Source organism: Salvelinus fontinalis, chromosome 22 (assembly GCF_029448725.1).
Source record: "Salvelinus fontinalis isolate EN_2023a chromosome 22, ASM2944872v1, whole genome shotgun sequence".
NCBI classification, from domain to species: Eukaryota; Metazoa; Chordata; class Actinopteri; order Salmoniformes; family Salmonidae; genus Salvelinus; species Salvelinus fontinalis.
Genome location: NC_074686.1, coordinates 42540277 through 42563825, shown reverse-complemented (window position 1 = coordinate 42563825; position 23549 = coordinate 42540277). Strand labels below are relative to the sequence as shown.

The 23549-nt window shown below is 49.9% G+C and overlaps 1 protein-coding gene and 1 long non-coding RNA gene across 2 annotated transcripts in view; one reads left to right on the top strand and one right to left on the bottom strand.

The window, feature by feature from the left end:
* The window catches only part of LOC129820324 (angiopoietin-2-like), a 101339-nt gene that overhangs the window by 37526 nt on the left and 40264 nt on the right, over positions 1 to 23549 (top strand). The window lies entirely within an intron of this gene.
* On the bottom strand, positions 4567 to 5104 carry LOC129820325 (uncharacterized). The gene is made up of 3 exons (XR_008754200.1): positions 5080 to 5104; positions 4858 to 4894; positions 4567 to 4635 (listed from the first exon to the last, which is right to left on the bottom strand). It is a non-coding gene; the product is annotated as an uncharacterized LOC129820325 (long non-coding RNA).

The window sequence follows — 23549 nt, the reverse complement described above, 5'->3', positions numbered from 1 at the left end:
TCATAATGACCTCTCTGTAGCCTGTGGGACAGTGACATCATAATGACCTCTCTGTAGCCTGTGGGACAGTGACATCATAATGTCCTCTCTGTAGCCTGTGGGACAGTGACATCATAATGTCCTCTCTGTAGCCTGTGGGACAGTGACATCGTAATGACCTCTCTGTAGCCTGTGGGATAGTGACATCATAATGACCTCTCTGTAGCCTATGGGATAGTGACATCATAATGACCTCTCTGTAGCCTGTGGGACAGTGACATCATAATGACCTCTCTGTAGCCTGTGGGACATTGACATCATAATGACCTCTCAGTAGCCTGTGGGACAGTGACATCATAATGACCTCTCAGTAGCCTGTGGGACAGTGACATCATAGTGACCTCTCTGTAGCCTGTGGGACAGTGACATCATAATGACCTCTCTGTAGCCTGTGGGACAGTGACATCATAATGACCTCTCTGTAGCCTGTGGGACGGTGACATCATAATGACCTCTCTGTAGCCTGTGGGACAGTGACATCATAATGATCTCTCTGTAGCCTGTGGGACAGTGACATTATAATGACCTCTCTGTAGCCTGTGGGACATTGACATTATAATGACCTCTCTGTAGCCTGTGGGACAGTGACATCATAATGACCTCTCTGTAGCCTGTGGGACAGTGACGGCACAATGACCTCTCTGTAGCCTGTGGGACAGTGACATCATAATGACCTCTCTGTAACCTGTGGGACGGTGACATCATAATGACCTCTCTGTAGCCTGTGGGACGGTGACATCATAATGACCTCTCTGTAGCCTGTGGGACAGTGACATCATAATGACCTCTCTGTAGCCTGTGGGACTTTGACATTATAATGACCTCTCTGTAGCCTGTGGGACAGTGACATCATAATGACCTCTCTGTATCCTGTGGGACAGTGACATCATAATGACCTCTCTGTAGCCTGTGGGACAGTGACATCATAATGACCTCTCTGTAGCCTGTGGGACATTGACATCATAATGACCTCTCAGTAGCCTGTGGGACAGTGACATCATAATGACCTCTCAGTAGCCTGTGGGACAGTGACATCATAATGACCTCTCTGTAGCCTGTGGGACAGTGACATAATAATGACCTCTCTGTAGCCTGTGGGACAGTGACATCATGATGACCTCTCTGTAGCCTGTGGGACAGTGACATCATAATGACCTCTCTGTAGCCTGTGGGACAGTGACATCATAATGACCTCTCTGTAACCTGTGGGACAGTGACATCATAATGACCTCTCTGTAGCCTGTGGGACAGTGACATCATAATGACCTCTCTGTAGCCTGTGGGACAGTGACATCATAATGACCTCTCTGTAGCCTGTGGGACAGTGACATCATAATGACCTCTCTGTAACCTGTGGGACAGTGACATCATAATGACCTCTCTGTAGCCTGTGGGACAGTGACATCATAATGACCTCTCTGTAGCCTGTGGGACAGTGACATCATAATGTCCTCTCTGTAGCCTGTGGGACAGTGACATCATAATGTCCTCTCTGTAGCCTGTGGGACAGTGACATCGTAATGACCTCTCTGTAGCCTGTGGGATAGTGACATCATAATGACCTCTCTGTAGCCTGTGGGATAGTGACATCATAATGACCTCTCTGTAGCCTGTGGGACAGTGACATCATAATGACCTCTCTGTAGCCTGTGGGACATTGACATCATAATGACCTCTCAGTAGCCTGTGGGACAGTGACATCATAATGACCTCTCAGTAGCCTGTGGGACAGTGACATCATAGTGACCTCTCTGTAGCCTGTGGGACAGTGACATCATAATGACCTCTCTGTAGCCTGTGGGACAGTGACATCATAATGACCTCTCTGTAGCCTGTGGGACGGTGACATCATAATGACCTCTCTGTAGCCTGTGGGACAGTGACATCATAATGATCTCTCTGTAGCCTGTGGGACAGTGACATTATAATGACCTCTCTGTAGCCTGTGGGACATTGACATTATAATGACCTCTCTGTAGCCTGTGGGACAGTGACATCATAATGACCTCTCTGTAGCCTGTGGGACAGTGACGGCACAATGACCTCTCTGTAGCCTGTGGGACAGTGACATCATAATGACCTCTCTGTAACCTGTGGGACGGTGACATCATAATGACCTCTCTGTAGCCTGTGGGACGGTGACATCATAATGACCTCTCTGTAGCCTGTGGGACAGTGACATCATAATGACCTCTCTGTAGCCTGTGGGACTTTGACATTATAATGATCTCTCTGTAGCCTGTGGGACAGTGACATCATAATGACCTCTCTGTAGCCTGTGGGACATTGACATTATAATGATCTCTCTGTAGCCTGTGGGACAGTGACATCATAATGACCTCTCTGTATCCTGTGGGACAGTGACATCATAATGACCTCTCTGTAGCCTGTGGGACAGTGACATCATAATGACCTCTCTGTAGCCTGTGGGACATTGACATCATAATGACCTCTCAGTAGCCTGTGGGACAGTGACATCATAATGACCTCTCAGTAGCCTGTGGGACAGTGACATCATAATGACCTCTCTGTAGCCTGTGGGACAGTGACATCATAATGACCTCTCTGTAGCCTGTGGGACAGTGACATCATAATGACCTCTCTGTAGCCTGTGGGACAGTGACATCATAATGACCTCTCTGTAGCCTGTGGGACAGTGACATCATAATGACCTCTCTGTAGCCTGTGGGACAGTGACATCATAATGACCTCTCTGTAGCCTGTGGGACAGTGACATCATAATGACCTCTCTGTAACCTGTGGGACAGTGACATCATAATGACCTCTCTGTAGCCTGTGGGACTGTGACATCATAATGACCTCTCTGTAGCCTGTGGGACAGTGACATCATAATGACCTCTCTGTAGCCTGTGGGACAGTGACATCATAATGACCTCTCTGTAGCCTGTGGGACAGTGACATCATAATGTCCTCTCTGTAGCCTGTGGGACAGTGACATCATAATGACCTCTCTGTAGCCTGTGGGACAGTGACATCATAATGACCTCTCTGTAACCTGTGGGACAGTGACATCATAATGACCTCTCTGTAGCCTGTGGGACTGTGACATCATAATGACCTCTCTGTAGCCTGTGGGACAGTGACATCATAATGTCCTCTCTGTAACCTGTGGGACAGTGACATCATAATGACCTCTCTGTAGCCTGTGGGACTGTGACATCATAATGACCTCTCTGTAGCCTGTGGGACAGTGACATCATAATGACCTCTCTGTAACCTGTGGGACAGTGACATCATAATGACCTCTCTGTAGCCTGTGGGACAGTGACATCATAATGACCTCTCTGTAGCCTGTGGGACTGTGACATCATAATGACCTCTCTGTAGCCTGTGGGACAGTGACATCATAATGACCTCTCTGTAACCTGTGGGACAGTGACATCATAATGACCTCTCTGTAGCCTGTGGGACAGTGACATCATAATGACCTCTCTGTAGCCTGTGGGACAGTGACATCATAATGACCTCTCTGTAGCCTGTGGGACAGTGACATCATAATGACCTCTCTGTAGCCTGTGGGACGGTGACATCATAATGACCTCTCTGTAGCCTGTGGGACAGTGACATCATAATGACCTCTCTGTAGCCTGTGGGACGGTGACATCATAATGACCTCTCTGTAGCCTGTGGGACAGTGACATCATAATGACCTCTCTGTAGCCTGTGGGACGGTGACATCATAATGACCTCTCTGTAGCCTGTGGGACAGTGACATTATAATGACCTCTCTGTAGCCTGTGGGACATTGACATTATAATGATCTCTCTGTAGCCTGTGGGACTGTGACATCATAATGACCTCTCTGTAGCCTGTGGGACATTGACATTATAATGATCTCTCTGTAGCCTGTGGGACAGTGACATCATAATGACCTCTCTGTATCCTGTGGGACAGTGACATCATAATGACCTCTCTGTAGCCTGTGGGACTGTGACATCATAATGACCTCTCTGTAGCCTGTGGGACAGTGACATCATAATGACCTCTCTGTAGCCTGTGGGACAGTGACATCATAATGACCTCTCTGTAGCCTGTGGGACAGTGACATCATAATGTCCTCTCTGTAGCCTGTGGGACAGTGACATCATAATGACCTCTCTGTAGCCTGTGGGACAGTGACATCATAATGACCTCTCTGTAACCTGTGGGACAGTGACATCATAATGACCTCTCTGTAGCCTGTGGGACTGTGACATCATAATGACCTCTCTGTAGCCTGTGGGACAGTGACATCATAATGACCTCTCTGTAGCCTGTGGGACAGTGACATCATAATGACCTCTCTGTAGCCTGTGGGACAGTGACATCATAATGTCCTCTCTGTAGCCTGTGGGACAGTGACATCATAATGACCTCTCTGTAGCCTGTGGGACAGTGACATCATAATGACCTCTCTGTAACCTGTGGGACAGTGACATCATAATGACCTCTCTGTAGCCTGTGGGACAGTGACATCATAATGTCCTCTCTGTAGCCTGTGGGACAGTGACATCATAATGACCTCTCTGTAGCCTGTGGGACAGTGACATCATAATGACCTCTCTGTAACCTGTGGGACAGTGACATCATAATGACCTCTCTGTAGCCTGTGGGACTGTGACATCATAATGACCTCTCTGTAGCCTGTGGGACAGTGACATCATAATGACCTCTCTGTAGCCTGTGGGACAGTGACATCATAATGACCTCTCTGTAGCCTGTGGGACAGTGACATCATAATGTCCTCTCTGTAGCCTGTGGGACAGTGACATCATAATGACCTCTCTGTAGCCTGTGGGACAGTGACATCATAATGACCTCTCTGTAACCTGTGGGACAGTGACATCATAATGACCTCTCTGTAGCCTGTGGGACTGTGACATCATAATGACCTCTCTGTAGCCTGTGGGACAGTGACATCATAATGTCCTCTCTGTAACCTGTGGGACAGTGACATCATAATGACCTCTCTGTAGCCTGTGGGACTGTGACATCATAATGACCTCTCTGTAGCCTGTGGGACAGTGACATCATAATGACCTCTCTGTAACCTGTGGGACAGTGACATCATAATCACCTCTCTGTAGCCTGTGGGACAGTGACATCATAATGACCTCTCTGTAGCCTGTGGGACTGTGACATCATAATGACCTCTCTGTAGCCTGTGGGACAGTGACATCATAATGACCTCTCTGTAACCTGTGGGACTGTGACATCATAATGACCTCTCTGTAGCCTGTGGGACTGTGACATCATAATGTCCTCTCTGTAGCCTGTGGGACAGTGACATCATAATGACCTCTCTGTAGCTATGTTCAAATACTAGCCACACTAACCATTCTATTTGTGACATAAATTGAGTATATAGTACGCTTATTGGTCAAAGTATGGATATAGTTATTACGCCAAAAGTTCCCAGATGTCGTACTACATTCGCCAAAATACAAAGTTTACAAGCGGTGGATATTATTCCGTGCTTTTAGGGCCCATAATGCAATTCTTCAGAAAATGCTCGTGGCTTCACATCGTTTTTAGATTTTAAGAAAATGTCGGATAATATGCAGCCAAAGTCCAACGAGGGCGGATAGAAAATCAATGCTTTAGGTAATTATGACAAATGTTAATAAAATGTTGAGCAATGTAATAAAGTAATGATTTTTCAAATAAGTTACCTTACACTTTATGTTGGCTAAAAATTTGTTAGCTACGCTGTCCTTATGAACCACATAGCATATCATTACAGCAGTATGTACCGGTATGTTAGCAAGCTACACTGTCCTTATGAACCACATAGCATATCATTACAGCAGTATGGACCGGTATGTTAGCTAGCTACACTGTCCTTATGAACCACATAGCATATCATTACAGCAGTATGGACCGGTATGTTAGCTAGCTACACTGTCCTTATGAACCACATAGCATATCATTATAGCAGTATGGACCGGTATGTTAGCTACACTGTCCTTATGAACCACATAGCATATCATTACAGCAGTATGGACCGGTATGTTAGCTAGCTACACTGTCCTTATGAACCACATAGCATATCATTACAGCAGTATGGACCGGTATGTTAGCTACACTGTCCTTATGAACCACATAGCATATCATTACAGCAGTATGGACCGGTATGTTAGCTAGCTACACTGTCCTTATGAACCACATAGCATATCATTACAGCAGTATGGACCGGTATGCTAGCTAGCTACACTGTCCTTATGAACCACATAGCATATCATTACAGCAGTATGGACCGGTATGCTAGCTAGCTACGCTGTCCTTATGAACCACATAGCATATCATTACAGCAGTATGGACCGGTATGTTAGCTACTCTGTCCTTATGAACCACATAGCATATCATTACAGCAGTATGGACCGGTATGTTAGCTACACTGTCCTTATGAACCACATAGCATATCATTACAGCAGTATGGACCGGTATGTTAACTACACTGTCCTTATGAACCACATAGCATATCATTACAGCAGTATGGACCGGTATGTTAGCTACACTGTCCTTATGAACCACATAGCATATCATTACAGCAGTATGGACCGGTATGTTAGCTACACTGTCCTTATGAACCACATAGCATATCATTACAGCAGTATGGACCGGTATGCTAGCTACGCTGTCCTTATGAACCACATAGCATATCATTACAGCAGTATGTACCGGTATGTTAGCTACACTGTCCTTATGAACCACATAGCATATCATTACAGCAGTATGGACCGGTATGTTAGCTACACTGTCCTTATGAACCACATAGCATATCATTACAGCAGTATGGACCGGTATGTTAGCTACACTGTCCTTATGAACCACATAGCATATCATTACAGCAGTATGTACCGGTATGTTAGCTAGCTACACTGTCCTTATGAACCACATAGCATATCATTACAGCAGTATGGACCGGTATGTTAGCTACACTGTCCTTATGAACCACATAGCATATCATTACAGCAGTATGGACCGGTATGCTAGCTACACTGTCCTTATGAACCACATAGCATATCATTACAGCAGTATGGACCGGTATGTTAGCTAGCTACGCTATCCTTACGAACCACATAGCATATCATTACAGCAGTATGTACTGGGGGAAGGGACAGGAATACGAGAGGGGGAAGGGACAGGAAGACGAGAGGGGGAAGGGACAGGAAGACGAGAGGGGGAAGGGACAGGAAGACGAGAGGGGGAAGGGACAGGAAGACGAGAGGGGGAAGGGACAGGAAGACGAGAGGGGGAAGGGACAGGAAGACGAGAGGGGGAAGGGACAGGAAGACGAGAGGGGGAAGGGACAGGAAGACGAGAGGGGGAAGGGACAGGAATACGAGAGGGGGAAGGGACAGGAATACGAGAGGGGGAAGGGACAGGAAGACGAGAGGGGGAAGGGACAGGAACACGAGAGGGGGAAGGGACAGGAATACGAGAGGGGGAAGGGACAGGAAGACGAGAGGGGGAAGGGACAGGAATACGAGAGGGGGAAGGGACAGGAAGACGAGAGGGGGAAGGGACAGGAAGACGAGAGGGGGAAGGGACAGGAAGACGAGAGGGGGAAGGGACAGGAACACGAGAGGGGGAAGGGACAGGAATTAGAGGGCTTGGGTAGTAGAATTATAAAACAGAAAATGTAGTGTTTCACCAGGAGACACATAGTGATGAGGCTAATGAGGTTGACCCTAACCCTAATGAGGTTGACCCTAACCCTAACCCTAACCCTAACGAGGTTGACCCTAACCCTAACCCTAACCCTAACCCTAATGAGGTTGACCCTAACCCTAACCCTAACCCTAACCCTAATGAGGTTGACCCTAACCCTAACCCTAACGAGGTTGACCCTAACCCTAACCCTAACCCTAATGAGGTTGACCCTAACCCTAACCCTAACCCTAACCCTAATGAGGTTGACCCTAACCCTAACCCTAACCCTAACCCTAACCCTAACGAGGTTGACCCTAACCCTAACCCTAACCCTAATGAGGTTGACTGGGGTATGAGGTGGGATGGGAAGAATATACTCAGTCATGGTACTAATTTCAGTGCTGGGGTGGCCATCTTGTTTTCCTCAGGCTTAGGGGTGACTGTGGTATCTACAACAGAGATTGTCAAGGGTTGGGATTTATTGCTCCTAACGATGGTACAGAGTATATTGCTGTATTTGATCAACTAAAGGAAACCTGAAGACAGTGTGACCAAGAGGGGTGTGTGATTTTAGGGGGGTACTTGAACTGTACAGTGGATTTTACTGTTGATCGCACCGCTGGAGAACCTCACCTTGCGGTCAGCCACTTGTCTGTCTGGTCTATTGACTGAGTTTGAGATTTCTGATGTGTGGAGAGTCAGGAATGCAAAAGTTAGGCAGTACACATGGCTAAAAGTTAATGACGGTCACGTCAGTGCAGCAAGGTTAGACAGGTTGTCTGTATCTGATCACTACTGTAGTAGGGTTGGAAGGTTAGACAGGTTGTATCTGATCTCTACTGTAGTAGGGTTGGAAGGTTAGACAGGTTGTATGTATCTGATCTCTACTGTAGTGGGGTTGGAAGGTTAGACAGGTTGTATCTGATCTGTAGTAGGGTTGGAAGGTTAGACAGGTTGTATGTGATCACTACTGTAGTAGGGTTGGAAGGTTAGACAGGTTGTATGTATCTGATCTGTAGTAGGGTTGGAAGGTTAGACAGGTTGTCTGTATCTGATCACTACTGTAGTAGGGTTGGAAGGTTAGACAGGTTGTCTGTATCTGATCACTACTGTAGTAGGGTTGGAAGGTTAGACAGGTTGTATGTATCTGATCTGTAGTAGGGTTGGAAGGTTAGACAGGTTGTCTGTATCTGAGCAATACTGTAGTGGGGTTGGAAGGTTAGACAGGTTGTCTGTATCTGATCACTACTGTAGTAGGGTTGGAAGGTTAGACAGGTTGTATGTATCTGATCTCTACTGTAGTAGGGTTGGAAGGTTAGACAGGTTGTATGTATCTGATCTGTAGTAGGGTTGGAAGGTTAGACAGGTTGTATCTGATCACTACTGTAGTAGGGTTGGAAGGTTAGACAGGTTGTATCTGATCTCTACTGTAGTAGGGTTGGAAGGTTAGACAGGTTGTCTGTATCTCTACTGTAGTAGGGTTGGAAGGTTAGACAGGTTGTATGTATCTGATCACTACTGTAGTAGGGTTGGAAGGTTAGACAGGTTGTATCTGATCTCTACTGTAGTAGGGTTGGAAGGTTAGACAGGTTGTATGTATCTGATCTGTAGTAGGGTTGGAAGGTTAGACAGGTTGTATCTGATCTCTACTGTAGTAGGGTTGGAAGGTTAGACAGGTTGTATCTGATCTCTACTGTAGTAGGGTTGGAAGGTTAGACAGGTTGTATGTATCTGATCTGTAGTAGGGTTGGAAGGTTAGACAGGTTGTATCTGATCTCTACTGTAGTAGGGTTGGAAGGTTAGACAGGTTGTATGTATCTGATCTCTACTGTAGTAGGGTTGGAAGGTTAGACAGGTTGTATCTGATCACTACTGTAGTAGGGTTGGAAGGTTAGACAGGTTGTATGTATCTGATCTGTAGTAGGGTTGGAAGGTTAGACAGGTTGTATGTATCTGATCTCTACTGTAGTAGGGTTGGAAGGTTAGACAGGTTGTATGTATCTGATCTCTACTGTAGTAGGGTTGGAAGGTTAGACAGGTTGTATCTGATCTGTAGTAGGGTTGGAAGGTTAGACAGGTTGAATGTATGTGATCTCTACTGTAGTAGGGTTGGAAGGTTAGACAGGTTGAATGTATCTGATCTCTACTGTAGTAGGGTTGGAAGGTTAGACAGGTTGTATGTATCTGATCTCTACTGTAGTAGGGTTGGAAGGTTAGACAGGTTGTATCTGATCTCTACTGTAGTAGGGTTGGAAGGTTAGACAGGTTGTATGTATCTGATCTCTACTGTAGTAGGGTTGGAAGGTTAGACAGGTTGTATCTGATCTGTAGTAGGGTTGGAAGGTTAGACAGGTTGTATCTGATCTCTACTGTAGTAGGGTTGGAAGGTTAGACAGGTTATATCTGATCTCTACTGTAGTAGGGTTGGAAGGTTAGACAGGTTGTATCTGATCACTACTGTAGTAGGGTTGGAAGGTTAGACAGGTTGTATCTGATCACTACTGTAGTAGGGTTGGAAGGTTAGACAGGTTGTATGTATCTGATCTCTACTGTAGTAGGGTTGGAAGGTTAGACAGGTTGTATCTGATCTGTAGTAGGGTTGGAAGGTTAGACAGGTTGTATCTGATCTCTACTGTAGTAGGGTTGGAAGGTTAGACAGGTTGTATGTATCTGATCACTACTGTAGTAGGGTTGGAAGGTTAGACAGGTTGTATCTGATCACTACTGTAGTAGGGTTGGAAGGTTAGACAGGTTGTATCTGATCTCTACTGTAGTAGGGTTGGAAGGTTAGACAGGTTGTATGTATCTGATCTCTACTGTAGTAGGGTTGGAAGGTTAGACAGGTTGTATGTATCTGATCTCTACTGTAGTAGGGTTGGAAGGTTAGACAGGTTGTATGTATCTGATCTCTACTGTAGTAGGGTTGGAAGGTTAGACAGGTTGTATCTGATCTCTACTGTAGTAGGGTTGGAAGGTGAGACAGGTTGTATGTATCTGATCTCTACTGTAGTAGGGTTGGAAGGTTAGACAGGTTGTATCTGATCACTACTGTAGTAGGGTTGGAAGGTTAGACAGGTTGTATCTGATCACTACTGTAGTAGGGTTGGAAGGTTAGACAGGTTGTATGTATCTGATCTCTACTGTAGTAGGGTTGGAAGGTTAGACAGGTTGTCTGTATCTGATCTCTACTGTAGTAGGGTTGGAAGGTTAGACAGGTTGTATGTATCTGATCTCTACTGTAGTAGGGTTGGAAGGTTAGACAGGTTGTATGTATCTGATCTCTACTGTAGTAGGGTTGGAAGGTTAGACAGGTTGTATGTATCTGATCTCTACTGTAGTAGGGTTGGAAGGTTAGACAGGTTGTATGTATCTGATCTCTACTGTAGTAGGGTTGGAAGGTGAGACAGGTTGTATCTGATCTCTACTGTAGTAGGGCTGGAAGGTTAGACAGGTTGTATCTGATCACTACTGTAGTAGGGTTGGAAGGTTAGACAGGTTGTATGTATCTGTAGTAGGGTTGGAAGGTTAGACAGGTTGTATCTGATCTCTACTGTAGTAGGGGTGGAAGGTTAGACAGGTTGTGTGTATCTGATCTCTACTGTAGTAGGGTTGGAAGGTTAGACAGGTTGTATGTATCTGATCTCTACTGTAGTAGGGTTGGAAGGTTAGACAGGTTGTATCTGATCTCTACTGTAGTAGGGTTGGAAGGTTAGACAGGTTGTATGTATCTGATCTCTACTGTAGTAGGGTTGGAAGGTTAGACAGGTTGTATCTGATCTCTACTGTAGTAGGGTTGGAAGGTTAGACAGGTTGTATGTATCTGATCTGTAGTAGGGTTGGAAGGTTAGACAGGTTGTATGTATCTGATCTCTACTGTAGTAGGGTTGGAAGGTTAGACAGGTTGTATGTATCTGATCTCTACTGTAGTAGGGTTGGAAGGTTAGACAGGTTGTATGTATCTGATCTGTAGTAGGGTTGGAAGGTTAGACAGGTTGTATGTATCTGATCTGTAGTAGGGTTGGAAGGTTAGACAGGTTGTATGTATCTGATCTCTACTGTAGTAGGGTTGGAAGGTTAGACAGGTTGTATCTGATCTCTACTGTAGTAGGGTTGGAAGGTTAGACAGGTTATATGTGATCACTACTGTAGTAGGGTTGGAAGGTTAGACAGGTTGTATGTATCTGATCTCTACTGTAGTAGGGTTGGAAGGTTAGACAGGTTGTATGTGATCACTACTGTAGTAGGGTTGGAAGGTTAGAAAGGTTGTATGTATCTGATCTCTACTGTAGTAGGGTTGGAAGGTTAGACAGGTTGTATGTGATCACTACTGTAGTAGGGTTGGAAGGTTAGACAGGTTGTATGTATCTGATCTCTACTGTAGTAGGGTTGGAAGGTTAGACAGGTTGTATGTATCTGATCTCTACTGTAGTAGGGTTGGAAGGTTAGACAGGTTGTATCTGATCACTACTGTAGTAGGGTTGGAAGGTTAGACAGGTTGTATCTGATCTCTACTGTAGTAGGGTTGGAAGGTTAGACAGGTTGTATGTGATCACTACTGTAGTAGGGTTGGAAGGTTAGACAGGTTGTATCTGATCTCTACTGTAGTAGGGTTGGAAGGTTAGACAGGTTGTATGTATCTGATCTCTACTGTAGTAGGGTTGGAAGGTTAGACAGGTTGTATCTGATCACTACTGTAGTAGGGTTGGAAGGTTAGACAGGTTGTATGTATCTGATCTGTAGTAGGGTTGGAAGGTTAGACAGGTTGTATCTGAGCACTACTGTAGTAGGGTTGGAAGGTTAGACAGGTTGTATGTATCTGATCTCTACTGTAGTAGTTAATGAAGGTGTGACATTACTTCTGTGGGTTTCTCTGATCCCCATAATGTGTCTGATATTCACTTGTCCACGAAGGTCATCACCTTAAGGGTATTTTAATGTTACATGATGTCATGTTTTGTGAAAGGTTTTTGATGTTTTGGGGAAAATGGAGGGTTACAAAAGGGACTTTTGAGTCCTTGAGACAATGGTGGGAGGTTGGGAAGGCCCAAATACGTGTATTCTGTCAACAGTATACTGCTCTGTCTCAAATTAAAGTTAAAGAGACTATCAGAGCCCTTGAACAGGACATCAAATCAATTGAATTGAAGCTGCTCACTCAGAACGACCCCGGACTAGTCATGAACTTACAGGACAAGAGACATGAACTGAGGTCGTATTTACATGAAAGAGTGAAGGGTGTCTTGATTAGGTCTCGCTGTGCTACCCTCAAGGATATGGATTCTCCTAGCGTTTATTTTCTAACCACTAGGACAGTCGACATTACAACGCAAACAGATGGTCTGCCTTCGTCTCCCTGATGGGAAGGTGACCACGGATGACAGTGAAATGCGTCAACATGCCGTGGATTTCTACTCTGCCCTCTTTTAAGGCGGAGGATTGTGACTCTCTGTGTACTGAACAGTTGTTACATGAACTTCCTCAATTGGTCCCTGAGCAGAGAGCTGCTTTGGACTCTGACATTACTCTGCAGGAGCTGTCCACTGCAGTTATACAGCTCTCATCAGGCCCGAACCACTGGCATCAATGGTTTACCATCTGAGCACTTTAGGGGTCTGTTGGGGGGGGGGATTTTTACGAAGTGGTGTGTGAATTTGTTTTAGACATTTGTAAACTTGTCTGATGTGAATGTGGGTTTGTTTTCCTTGGATCAGGAGAAGGCGTTTGACCGTGTGGAAACCACCACTATTTGTTCAAAACAACGTCTGATATTTTTGGGGGATGTTTTTTTGTTTGTCTTGGATGAATTTACTGTATGTTTGGGCCTCATGTATGGTGAGGGTGTGGTGGTGGTTTGAGCTGCCCCATCCCCGTCCATAGGGGTATCAGGCAGGGATGCCCAATTTCAGGACAGTTCTATTGTCAGGCTATTGAACCAATGCTTTGTTTTTTTAAGAGCGAGGCTTACTGGTTTCTCTGTGCCAGAGGTAATGAAGGGTCCCACGATAGCACTGTCTGTGTATGCAGATGACGTGACAGTTTTTATTACAGGAGGTGAAGATGTTAAAGTTCTCTCAAACGCTTTAAAGGTGTATGAGGGGGCCTCCTCAGCTAGAGTCAATTGAGAAAAGAGTGAAGCGCTGTGGGCAGGTCAGCTTCATATGGGGTCCGCTCCACGGTTACCAGGTCAGCTTCATATAGGGTCCGCTCCACGGTTACCAGGTCAGCTTCATATAGGGTCCGCTCCACGGTTACCAGGTCAGCTTCATATAGGGTCCGCTCCACGGTTACCAGGGGGGCTTCATATAGGGTCCGCTCCACGGTTACCAGGGGGCTTCATATAGGGTCCGCTCCACGGTTACCAGGTCAGCTTCATATAGGGTCCACTCCACGGTTACCAGGTCAGCTTCATATAGGGTCCACTCCACGGTTACAAGGTCAGCTTCATATAGGGTCCGCTCCACGGTTACCAGGGGGGCTTCATATAGGGTCCCTCCACGGTTACCAGGTCAGCTTCATATAGGGTCCGCTCCACGGTTACCAGGTCAGCTTCATATAGGGTCCGCTCCACGGTTACCAGGTCAGCTTCATATAGGGTCCGCTCCACGGTTACCAGGTCAGCTTCATATAGGGTCCACTCCACGGTTACCAGGTCAGCTTCATATAGGGTCCGCTCCACGGTTACCAGGGGGGCTTCATATAGGGTCCGCTCCACGGTTACCAGGTCAGCTTCATATAGGGTCCACTCCACGGTTACCAGGTCAGCTTCATATAGGGTCCGCTCCACGGTTACCAGGTCAGCTTCATATAGGGTCCGCTCCACGGTTACCAGGTCAGCTTCATATAGGGTCCGCTCCACGGTTACCAGGTCAGCTTCATATAGGGTCCGCTCCACGGTTACCAGGTCAGCTTCATATAGGGTCCGCTCCACGGTTACCAGGTCAGCTTCATATAGGGTCCGCTCCACGGTTACCAGGGGGGCTTCATATAGGGTCCGCTCCACGGTTACCAGGGGGGCTTCATATAGGGTCCGCTCCACGGTTACCAGGGGGGCTTCATATAGGGTCCGCTCCACGGTTACCAGGTCAGCTTCATATAGGGTCCGCTCCACGGTTACCAGGTCAGCTTCATATAGGGTCCGCTCCACGATTACCAGGTCAGCTTCATATAGGGTCCGCTCCACGGTTACCAGGTCAGCTTCATATAGGGTCCGCTCCACGGTTACCAGGGGGACTCATATAGGGTCCGCTCCACGGTTATCAGGTCAACTTCATATAGGGTCTGCTCCACGGTTACCAGGTCAGCTTCATATAGGGTCCGCTCCACGGTTACCAGGGGGGCTTCATATAGGGTCCGCTCCACGGTTACCAGGGGGGCTTCATATAGGGTCCGCTCCACGGTTACCAGGGGGGCTTCATATAGGGTCCGCTCCACGGTTACCAGGTCAGCTTCATATAGGGTCCGCTCCACGGTTACCAGGTCAGCTTCATATAGGGTCCGCTCCACGATTACCAGGTCAGCTTCATATAGGGTCCGCTCCACGGTTACCAGGGGGCTTCATATAGGGTCCGCTCCACGGTTATCAGGTCAGCTTCATATAGGGTCCGCTCCACGGTTACCAGGTCAGCTTCATATAGGGTCCACTCCACGGTTACCAGGTCAGCTTCATATCGGGTCCGCTCCACGGTTACCAGGGGGGCTTCATATAGGGTCCGCTCCACGGTTACCAGGTCAGCTTCATATAGGGTCCGCTCCACGGTTACCAGGTCAGCTTCATATAGGGTCCGCTCCACGGTTACCAGGGGGGCTTCATCTAGGGTCCGCTCCACGGTTACCAGGGGGGCTTCATATAGGGTCCGCTCCACGGTTACCAGGTCAGCTTCATATAGGGTCAACTCCACGGTTACCAGGTCAGCTTCATTTAGGGTCCCCTCCACGGTTACCAGGGGGGCTTCATATAGGGTCCGCTCCATGGTTACCAGGGGGGCTTCCTATAGGGTCCGCTCCACGGTTACCAGGTCAGCTTCATATAGGGTCCGCTCCACGGTTACCAGGTCAGCTTCATATAGGGTCCGCTCCACGGTTACCAGGTCAGCTCCATATAGGGTCCGCTAAACGGTTACCAGGTCAGCTTCATATAGGGTCCACTCCACGGTTACCAGGTCAGCTTCATATAGGGTCCGCTCCACGGTTACCAGGGGGGCTTCATATAGGGTCCGCTCCACGGTTACCAGGTCAGCTTCATATAGGGTCCGCTCCACGGTTACCAGGTCAGCTTCATATAGGGTCCGCTCCACGGTTACCAACGGGGCTTCATATAGGGTCCGCTCCACGGTTACCAGGGGGGCTTCATATAGGGTCCGCTCCACGGTTACCAGGGGGGCTTCATATAGGGTCCGCTCCACGGTTACCAGGGGGGCTTCATATAGGGTCCGCTCCACGGTTACCAGGGGGGCTTCATATAGGGTCCGCTCCACGGTTACCAGGTCAGCTTCATATAGGGTCAACTCCACGGTTACCAGGTCAGCTTCATATAGGGTCCCCTCCACGGTTACCAGGGGGGCTTCATATAGGGTCCGCTCCATGGTTACCAGGGGGGCTTCCTATAGGGTCCGCTCCACGGTTACCAGGTCAGCTTCATATAGGGTCCGCTCCACGGTTACCAGGGGGCTTCATATAGGGTCCGCTCCACGGTTATCAGGTCAGCTTCATATAGGGTCCGCTCCACGGTTACCAGGTCAGCTTCATATAGGGTCCACTCCACGGTTACCAGGTCAGCTTCATATCGGGTCCGCTCCACGGTTACCAGGGGGGCTTCATATAGGGTCCGCTCCACGGTTACCAGGTCAGCTTCATATAGGGTCCGCTCCACGGTTACCAGGTCAGCTTCATATAGGGTCTGCTCCACGGTTACCAGGGGGGCTTCATCTAGGGTCCGCTCCACGGTTACCAGGGGGGCTTCATATAGGGTCCGCTCCACGGTTACCAGGTCAGCTTCATATAGGGTCCGCTCCACGGTTACCAGGTCAGCTTCATATAGGGTCCGCTCCACGATTACCAGGTCAGCTTCATATAGGGTCCGCTCCACGGTTACCAGGTCAGCTTCATATAGGGTCCGCTCCACGGTTACCAGGGGGACTCATATAGGGTCCGCTCCACGGTTATCAGGTCAACTTCATATAGGGTCTGCTCCACGGTTACCAGGTCAGCTTCATATAGGGTCCGCTCCACGGTTACCAGGGGGGCTTCATATAGGGTCCGCTCCACGGTTACCAGGGGGGCTTCATATAGGGTCCGCTCCACGGTTACCAGGTCAGCTTCATATAGGGTCCGCTCCACGGTTACCAGGTCAGCTTCATTTAGGGTCCGCTCCACGATTACCAGGTCAGCTTCATATAGGGTCCGCTCCACGGTTACCAGGGGGCTTCATATAGGGTCCGCTCCCCGGTTATCAGGTCAGCTTCATATAGGGTCCGCTCCACGGTTACCAGGTCAGCTTCATATAGGGTCCACTCCACGGTTACCAGGTCAGCTTCATATCGGGTCCGCTCCACGGTTACCAGGGGGGCTTCATATAGGGTCCGCTCCACGGTTACCAGGTCAGCTTCATATAAGGTCCGCTCCACGGTTACCAGGTCAGCTTCATATAGGGTCCGCTCCACGGTTACCAGGGGGGCTTCATCTAGGGTCCGCTCCACGGTTACCAGGGGGGCTTCATATAGGGTCCGCTCCACGGTTACCAGGTCAGCTTCATATAGGGTCAACTCCACGGTTACCAGGTCAGCTTCATTTAGGGTCCCCTCCACGGTTACCAGGGGGGCTTCATATAGGGTCCGCTCCATGGTTACCAGGGGGGCTTCCTATAGGGTCCGCTCCACGGTTACCAGGTCAGCTTCATATAGGGTCCGCTCCACGGTTACCAGGTCAGCTTCATATAGGGTCCGCTCCACGGTTACCAGGTCAGCTCCATATAGGGTCCGCTACACGGTTACCAGGTCAGCTTCATATAGGGTCCACTCCACGGTTACCAGGTCAGCTTCATATAGGGTCCGCTCCACGGTTACCAGGGGGGCTTCATATAGGGTCCGCTCCACGGTTACCAGGTCAGCTTCATATAGGGTCCGCTCCACGGTTACCAGGTCAGCTTCATATAGGGTCCGCTCCACGGTTACCAACGGGGCTTCATATAGGGTCCGCTCCACGGTTACCAGGGGGGCTTCATATAGGGTCCGCTCCACGGTTACCAGGGGGGCTTCATATAGGGTCCGCTCCACGGTTACCAGGGGGGCTTCATATAGGGTCCGCTCCACGGTTACCAGGTCAGCTTCATATAGGGTCCGCTCCACGGTTACCAGGTCAGCTTCATATAGGGTCAACTCCACGGTTACCAGGTCAGCTTCATGTAGGGTCCCCTCCACGGTTACCAGGGGGGCTTCATATAGGGTCCGCTCCATGGTTACCAGGGGGGCTTCCTATAGGGTCCGCTCCACGGTTACCAGGTCAGCTTCATATAGGGTCCGCTCCACGGTTACCAGGGGGCTTCATATAGGGTCCGCTCCACGGTTATCAGGTCAGCTTCATATAGGGTCCGCTCCACGGTTACCAGGTCAGCTTCATATAGGGTCCACTCCACGGTTACCAGGTCAGCTTCATATCGGGTCCGCTCCACGGTCACCAGGGGGGCTTCATATAGGGTCCGCTCCACGGTTACCAGGTCAGCTTCATATAGGGTCCGCTCCACGGTTACCAGGTCAGCTTCATATAGGGTCCGCTCCACGGTTACCAGGGGGGCTTCATCTAGGGTCCGCTCCACGGTTACCAGGGGGGCTTCATATAGGGTCCGCTCCACGGTTACCAGGTCAGCTTCATATAGGGTCAACTCCACGGTTACCAGGTCAGCTTCATTTAGGGTCCCCTCCACGGTTACCAGGGGGGCTTCATATAGGGTCCGCTCCATGGTTACCAGGGGGGCTTCCTATAGGGTCCGCTCCACGGTTACCAGGTCAGCTTCATATAGGGTCCGCTCCACGGTTACCAGGTCAGCTTCATATAGGGTCCGCTCCACGGTTACCAGGTCAGCTCCATATAGGGTCCGCTACACGGTTACTAGGTCAGCTTCATATAGGGTCCACTCCACGGTTACCAGGTCAGCTTCATATAGGGTCCGCTCCACGGTTACCAGGGGGGCTTCATATAGGGTCCGCTCCACGGTTACCAGGTCAGCTTCATATAGGGTCCGCTCCACGGTTACCAGGTCAGCTTCATATAGGGTCCGCTCCACGGTTACCAACGGGGCTTCATATAGGGTCCGCTCCACGGTTACCAGGGGGGCTTCATATAGGGTCCGCTCCACGGTTACCAGGGGGGCTTCATATAGGGTCCGCTCCACGGTTACCAGGGGGGCTTCATATAGGGTCCGCTCCACGGTTACCAGGGGGGCTTCATATAGGGTCCGCTCCACGGTTACCAGGTCAGCTTCATATAGGGTCAACTCCACGGTTACCAGGTCAGCGTCATATAGGGTCCCCTCCACGGTTACCAGGGGGGCTTCATATAGGGTCCGCTCCATGGTTACCAGGGGGGCTTCCTATAGGGTCCGCTCCACGGTTACCAGGTCAGCTTCATATAGGGTCCGCTCCACGGTTACCAGGTCAGCTTCATATAGGGTCCACTCCACGGTTACCAGGTCAGCTTCATATAGGGTCCGCTCCACGGTTACCAGGGGGGCTTCATATAGGGTCCGCTCCACGGTTACCAGGGGGGATTCATATAGGGTCCGCTCCACGGTTACCAGGTCAGCTTCATATAGGGTCCGCTCCACGGTTACCAGGGGGGCTTCATATAGGGTCCGCTCCACGGTTACATGGTCAGCTTCATATAGGGTCCGCTCCACGGTTACCAGGTCAGCTTCATATAGGGTCCGCTCCACGGTTACAAGGTCAGCTTCATATAGGGTCCGCTCCACGGTTACCAGGGGGGCTTCATATAGGGTCCGCTCCATGGTTACCAGGGGGGCTTCATATAGGGTCCGCTCCACGGTTACCAGGTCAGCTTCATATAGGGTCCGCTCCACGGTTACCAGGGGGGCTTCATATAGGGTCCGCTCCACGGTTACCAGGTCAGCTTCATATAGGGTCCGCTCCACGGTTACCAGGGGGGCTTCATATAGGGTCCGCTCCACGGTTACCAGGTCAGCTTCATATAGGGTCCACTCCACGGTTACGAGGTCAGCTTCATATAGGGTCCCCTCCACGGTTACCAGGGGGGCTTCATATAGGGTCCGCTCCACGGTTACCAGGGGGGCTTCATATAGGGTCCGCTCCACGGTTACCAGGGGGGCTTCATATAGGGTCCGCTCCACGGTTACCAGGGGGGATTCATATAGGGTCCGCTCCACGGTTACCAGGTCAGCTTCATATAGGGTCCGCTCCACGGTTACCAGGTCAGCTTCATATAGGGTCCGCTCCACGGTTACCAGGTCAGCTTCATATAGGGTCCGCTCCGCGGTTACCAGGTCAGCTTCATATAGGGTCCACTCCACGGTTACCAGGGGGGCTTCATATAGGGTCCGCTCCACGCTTACCAGGGGGGCTTCATATAGGGTCCGCTCCACGGTTACCAGGTCAGCTTCATATAGGGTCCACTCCACGGTTAACAGGGGGGCTTCATATAGGGTCCGCTCCACGGTTACAAGGTCAGCTTCATATAGGGTCCCCTCCACGGTTACCAGGGGGGCTTCCTATAGGGTCCTCTCCACGGTTACCAGGTCAGCTTCATATAGGGTTTGCTCCACGGTTACCAGGTCAGCTTCATATAGGGTCCGCTCCACGGTTACCAGGGGGCTTCATATAGGGTCCGCTCCACGGTTACCAGGTCAGCTTCATATAGGGTCCGCTCCACGGTTACCAGGTCAGATTCATATAGGGTCCGCTCCACGGTTACCAGGGGGGCTTCATATAGGGTCCGCTCCACGGTTACCAGGTCAGCTTCATATAGGGTCCGCTCCACGGTTACCAGGTCAGATTCATATAGGGTCCGCTCCACGGTTACCAGGTCAGATTCATATAGGGTCCGCTCCACGGTTACCAGGGGGGCTTCATATAGGGTCCGCTCCAGGGTTACCAGGTCAGATTCATATAGGGTCCGCTCCACGGTTACCAGGTCAGCTTCATATAGGGTCCGCTCCACGGTTACCAGGGGGCTTCATATAGGGTCCGCTCCACGGTTACCAGGTCAGCTTCATATAGGGTCCGCTCCACGGTTACCAGGTCAGCTTCATATAGGGTCCGCTCCACGGTTACCAGGTCAGCATCATATAGGGTCCGCTCCACGGTTACCAGGGGGGCTTCATATAGGGTCCGCTCCACGGTTACAAGGTCAGCTTCATATAGGGTCCGCTCCACGGTTACCAGGTCAGCTTCATATAGGGTCCGCTCCACGGTTACCAGGTCAGCTTCATATAGGGTCCGCTCCACGGTTACCAGGTCAGCTTCATATAGGGTCCGCTCCACGGTTACCAGGTCAGCTTCATATAGGGTCCGCTCCACGGTTACCAGGTCAGCTTCATATAGGGTCCGCTCCACGGTTACCAGGTCAGCTTCATATAGGGTCCGCTCCACGGTTACCAGGGGGCCTTCATATAGTGTCCGCTCCACGGTTACCAGGGGGCTTCATATAGGGTCCGCTCCACGGTTACCAGGTCAGCTTCATATAGGGTCCGCTCCACGGTTACCAGGTCAGATTCATATAGGGTCCGCTCCACGGTTACCAGGGGGGCTTCATATAGGGTCCGCTCCAGGGTTACCAGGTCAGATTCATATAGGGTCCGCTCCACGGTTACCAGGTCAGCTTCATATAGGGTCCGCTCCACGGTTACCAGGTCAGCATCATATAGGGTCCGCTCCACGGTTACCAGGGGGGCTTCATATAGGGTCCGCTCCACGGTTACCAGGTCAGCTTCATATAGGGTCCGCTCCACGGTTACCAGGTCAGCTTCATATAGGGTCCGCTCCACGGTTACCAGGTCAGCTTCATATAGGGTCCGCTCCACGGTTACCAGGTCAGCTTCATATAGGGTCCGCTCCACGGTTACCAGGGGGCTTCATATAGGGTCCGCTCCACGGTTACCAGGTCAGCTTCATATAGGGTCCGCTCCACGGTTACCAGGTCAGCTTCATATAGGGTCCGCTCCACGGTTACCAGGTCAGCTTCATATAGGGTCCGCTCCACGGTTACCAGGTCAGCTTCATATAGGGTCCGCTCCACGGTTACCAGGGGGCCTTCATATAGTGTCCGCTCCACGGTTACCAGGGGGCTTCATATAGGGTCCGCTCCACGGTTACCAGGTCAGCTTCATATAGGGTCCGCTCCACGGTTACCAGGTCAGATTCATATAGGGTCCGCTCCACGGTTACCAGGGGGGCTTCATATAGGGTCCGCTCCAGGGTTACCAGGTCAGATTCATATAGGGTCCGCTCCACGGTTACCAGGTCAGCTTCATATAGGGTCCGCTCCACGGTTACCAGGTCAGCTTCATATAGGGTCCGCTCCACGGTTACCAGGTCAGCATCATATAGGGTCCGCTCCACGGTTACCAGGGGGGCTTCATATAGGGTCCGCTCCACGGTTACCAGGTCAGCTTCATATAGGGTCCGCTCCACGGTTACCAGGTCAGCTTCATATAGGGTCCGCTCCACGGTTACCAGGTCAGCTTCATATAGGGTCCGCTCCACGGTTACCAGGTCAGCTTCATATAGGGTCCGCTCCACGGTTACCAGGGGGCTTCATATAGGGTCCGCTCCACGGTTACCAGGTCAGCTTCATATAGGGTCCGTTCCACGGTTACCAGGTCAGCTTCATATAGGGTCCGCTCCACGGTTACCAGGTCAGCTTCATATAGGGTCCGCTCCACGGTTACCAGGGGGCCTTCATATAGTGTCCGCTCCACGGTTACCAGGTCAGCATCAGTTGGGGTCCGCTCCACGGTTACCAGGGGGGCTTCGGTGGGAGAGACATGGAATGAAGACTTAATGTTTTTTCTTTGCTTCGATGTCTTTTCAAAAAAATAACTGGGAGCGTTAATTGGAGAAGTTGTTTCCCAGATTGTCTAGGTGGAAATGGTTGCTGACCCAGCTTCTTTATAGGGGGTAGGGTGCTGGTAGCCAATAATGTAGCTGCCTCTACCCTGTAGCACAGACTAATGCTTTTACTAGAGCTCAAAGGACCCTTGTCAATTTCTCATGGTCTGGACAACATTCTATTAAATCTGCAGCCCAGTACGTGCCACTGCACGAGGGTGGGCAAGGTCTGGTGGACATTTCTTCCCGGATCATGGCTTTTCCGGGTTTCAAGCGGCCCAGAGACTGTTGTACAGTGACGGTTCTAGCTGGGTGGATACACCCTATACATTGATGAGGAGAGCGGGCTGTTTGGGCTTCAACAAGCATCTTTTCCTCTGAAAGCTAGTGTTTTGTCTGGCCCGACTCCATTCTATGAGGCTGTTATGCAGGCTTGGAGAGTTTCCTCTGAAAGCTAGAGGGGGTATTTGTCTGGCCCGACTCCATTCTATGAGGCTGTTATGCAGGCTTGGAGAGTTTCCTCTGAAAGCTAGAGGGGGTATTTGTCTGACCCGACTCCATTCTATGAGGCTGTTATGCAGGCTTGGAGAGTTTCCTCTGAAAGCTAGAGGGGGTATTTGTCTGACCCGACTCCATTCTATGAGGCTGTTATGCAGGCTTGGAGAGTTTTCGACATGTCCCGTAAGCCCGGCATGCCACTAGGGATGTGGATTTTTGAAGAGCCTCTTTTTTACAACACTGCCATCCAGTCCCGTGTTCTGGGTTCAGCCAGCCTACGTT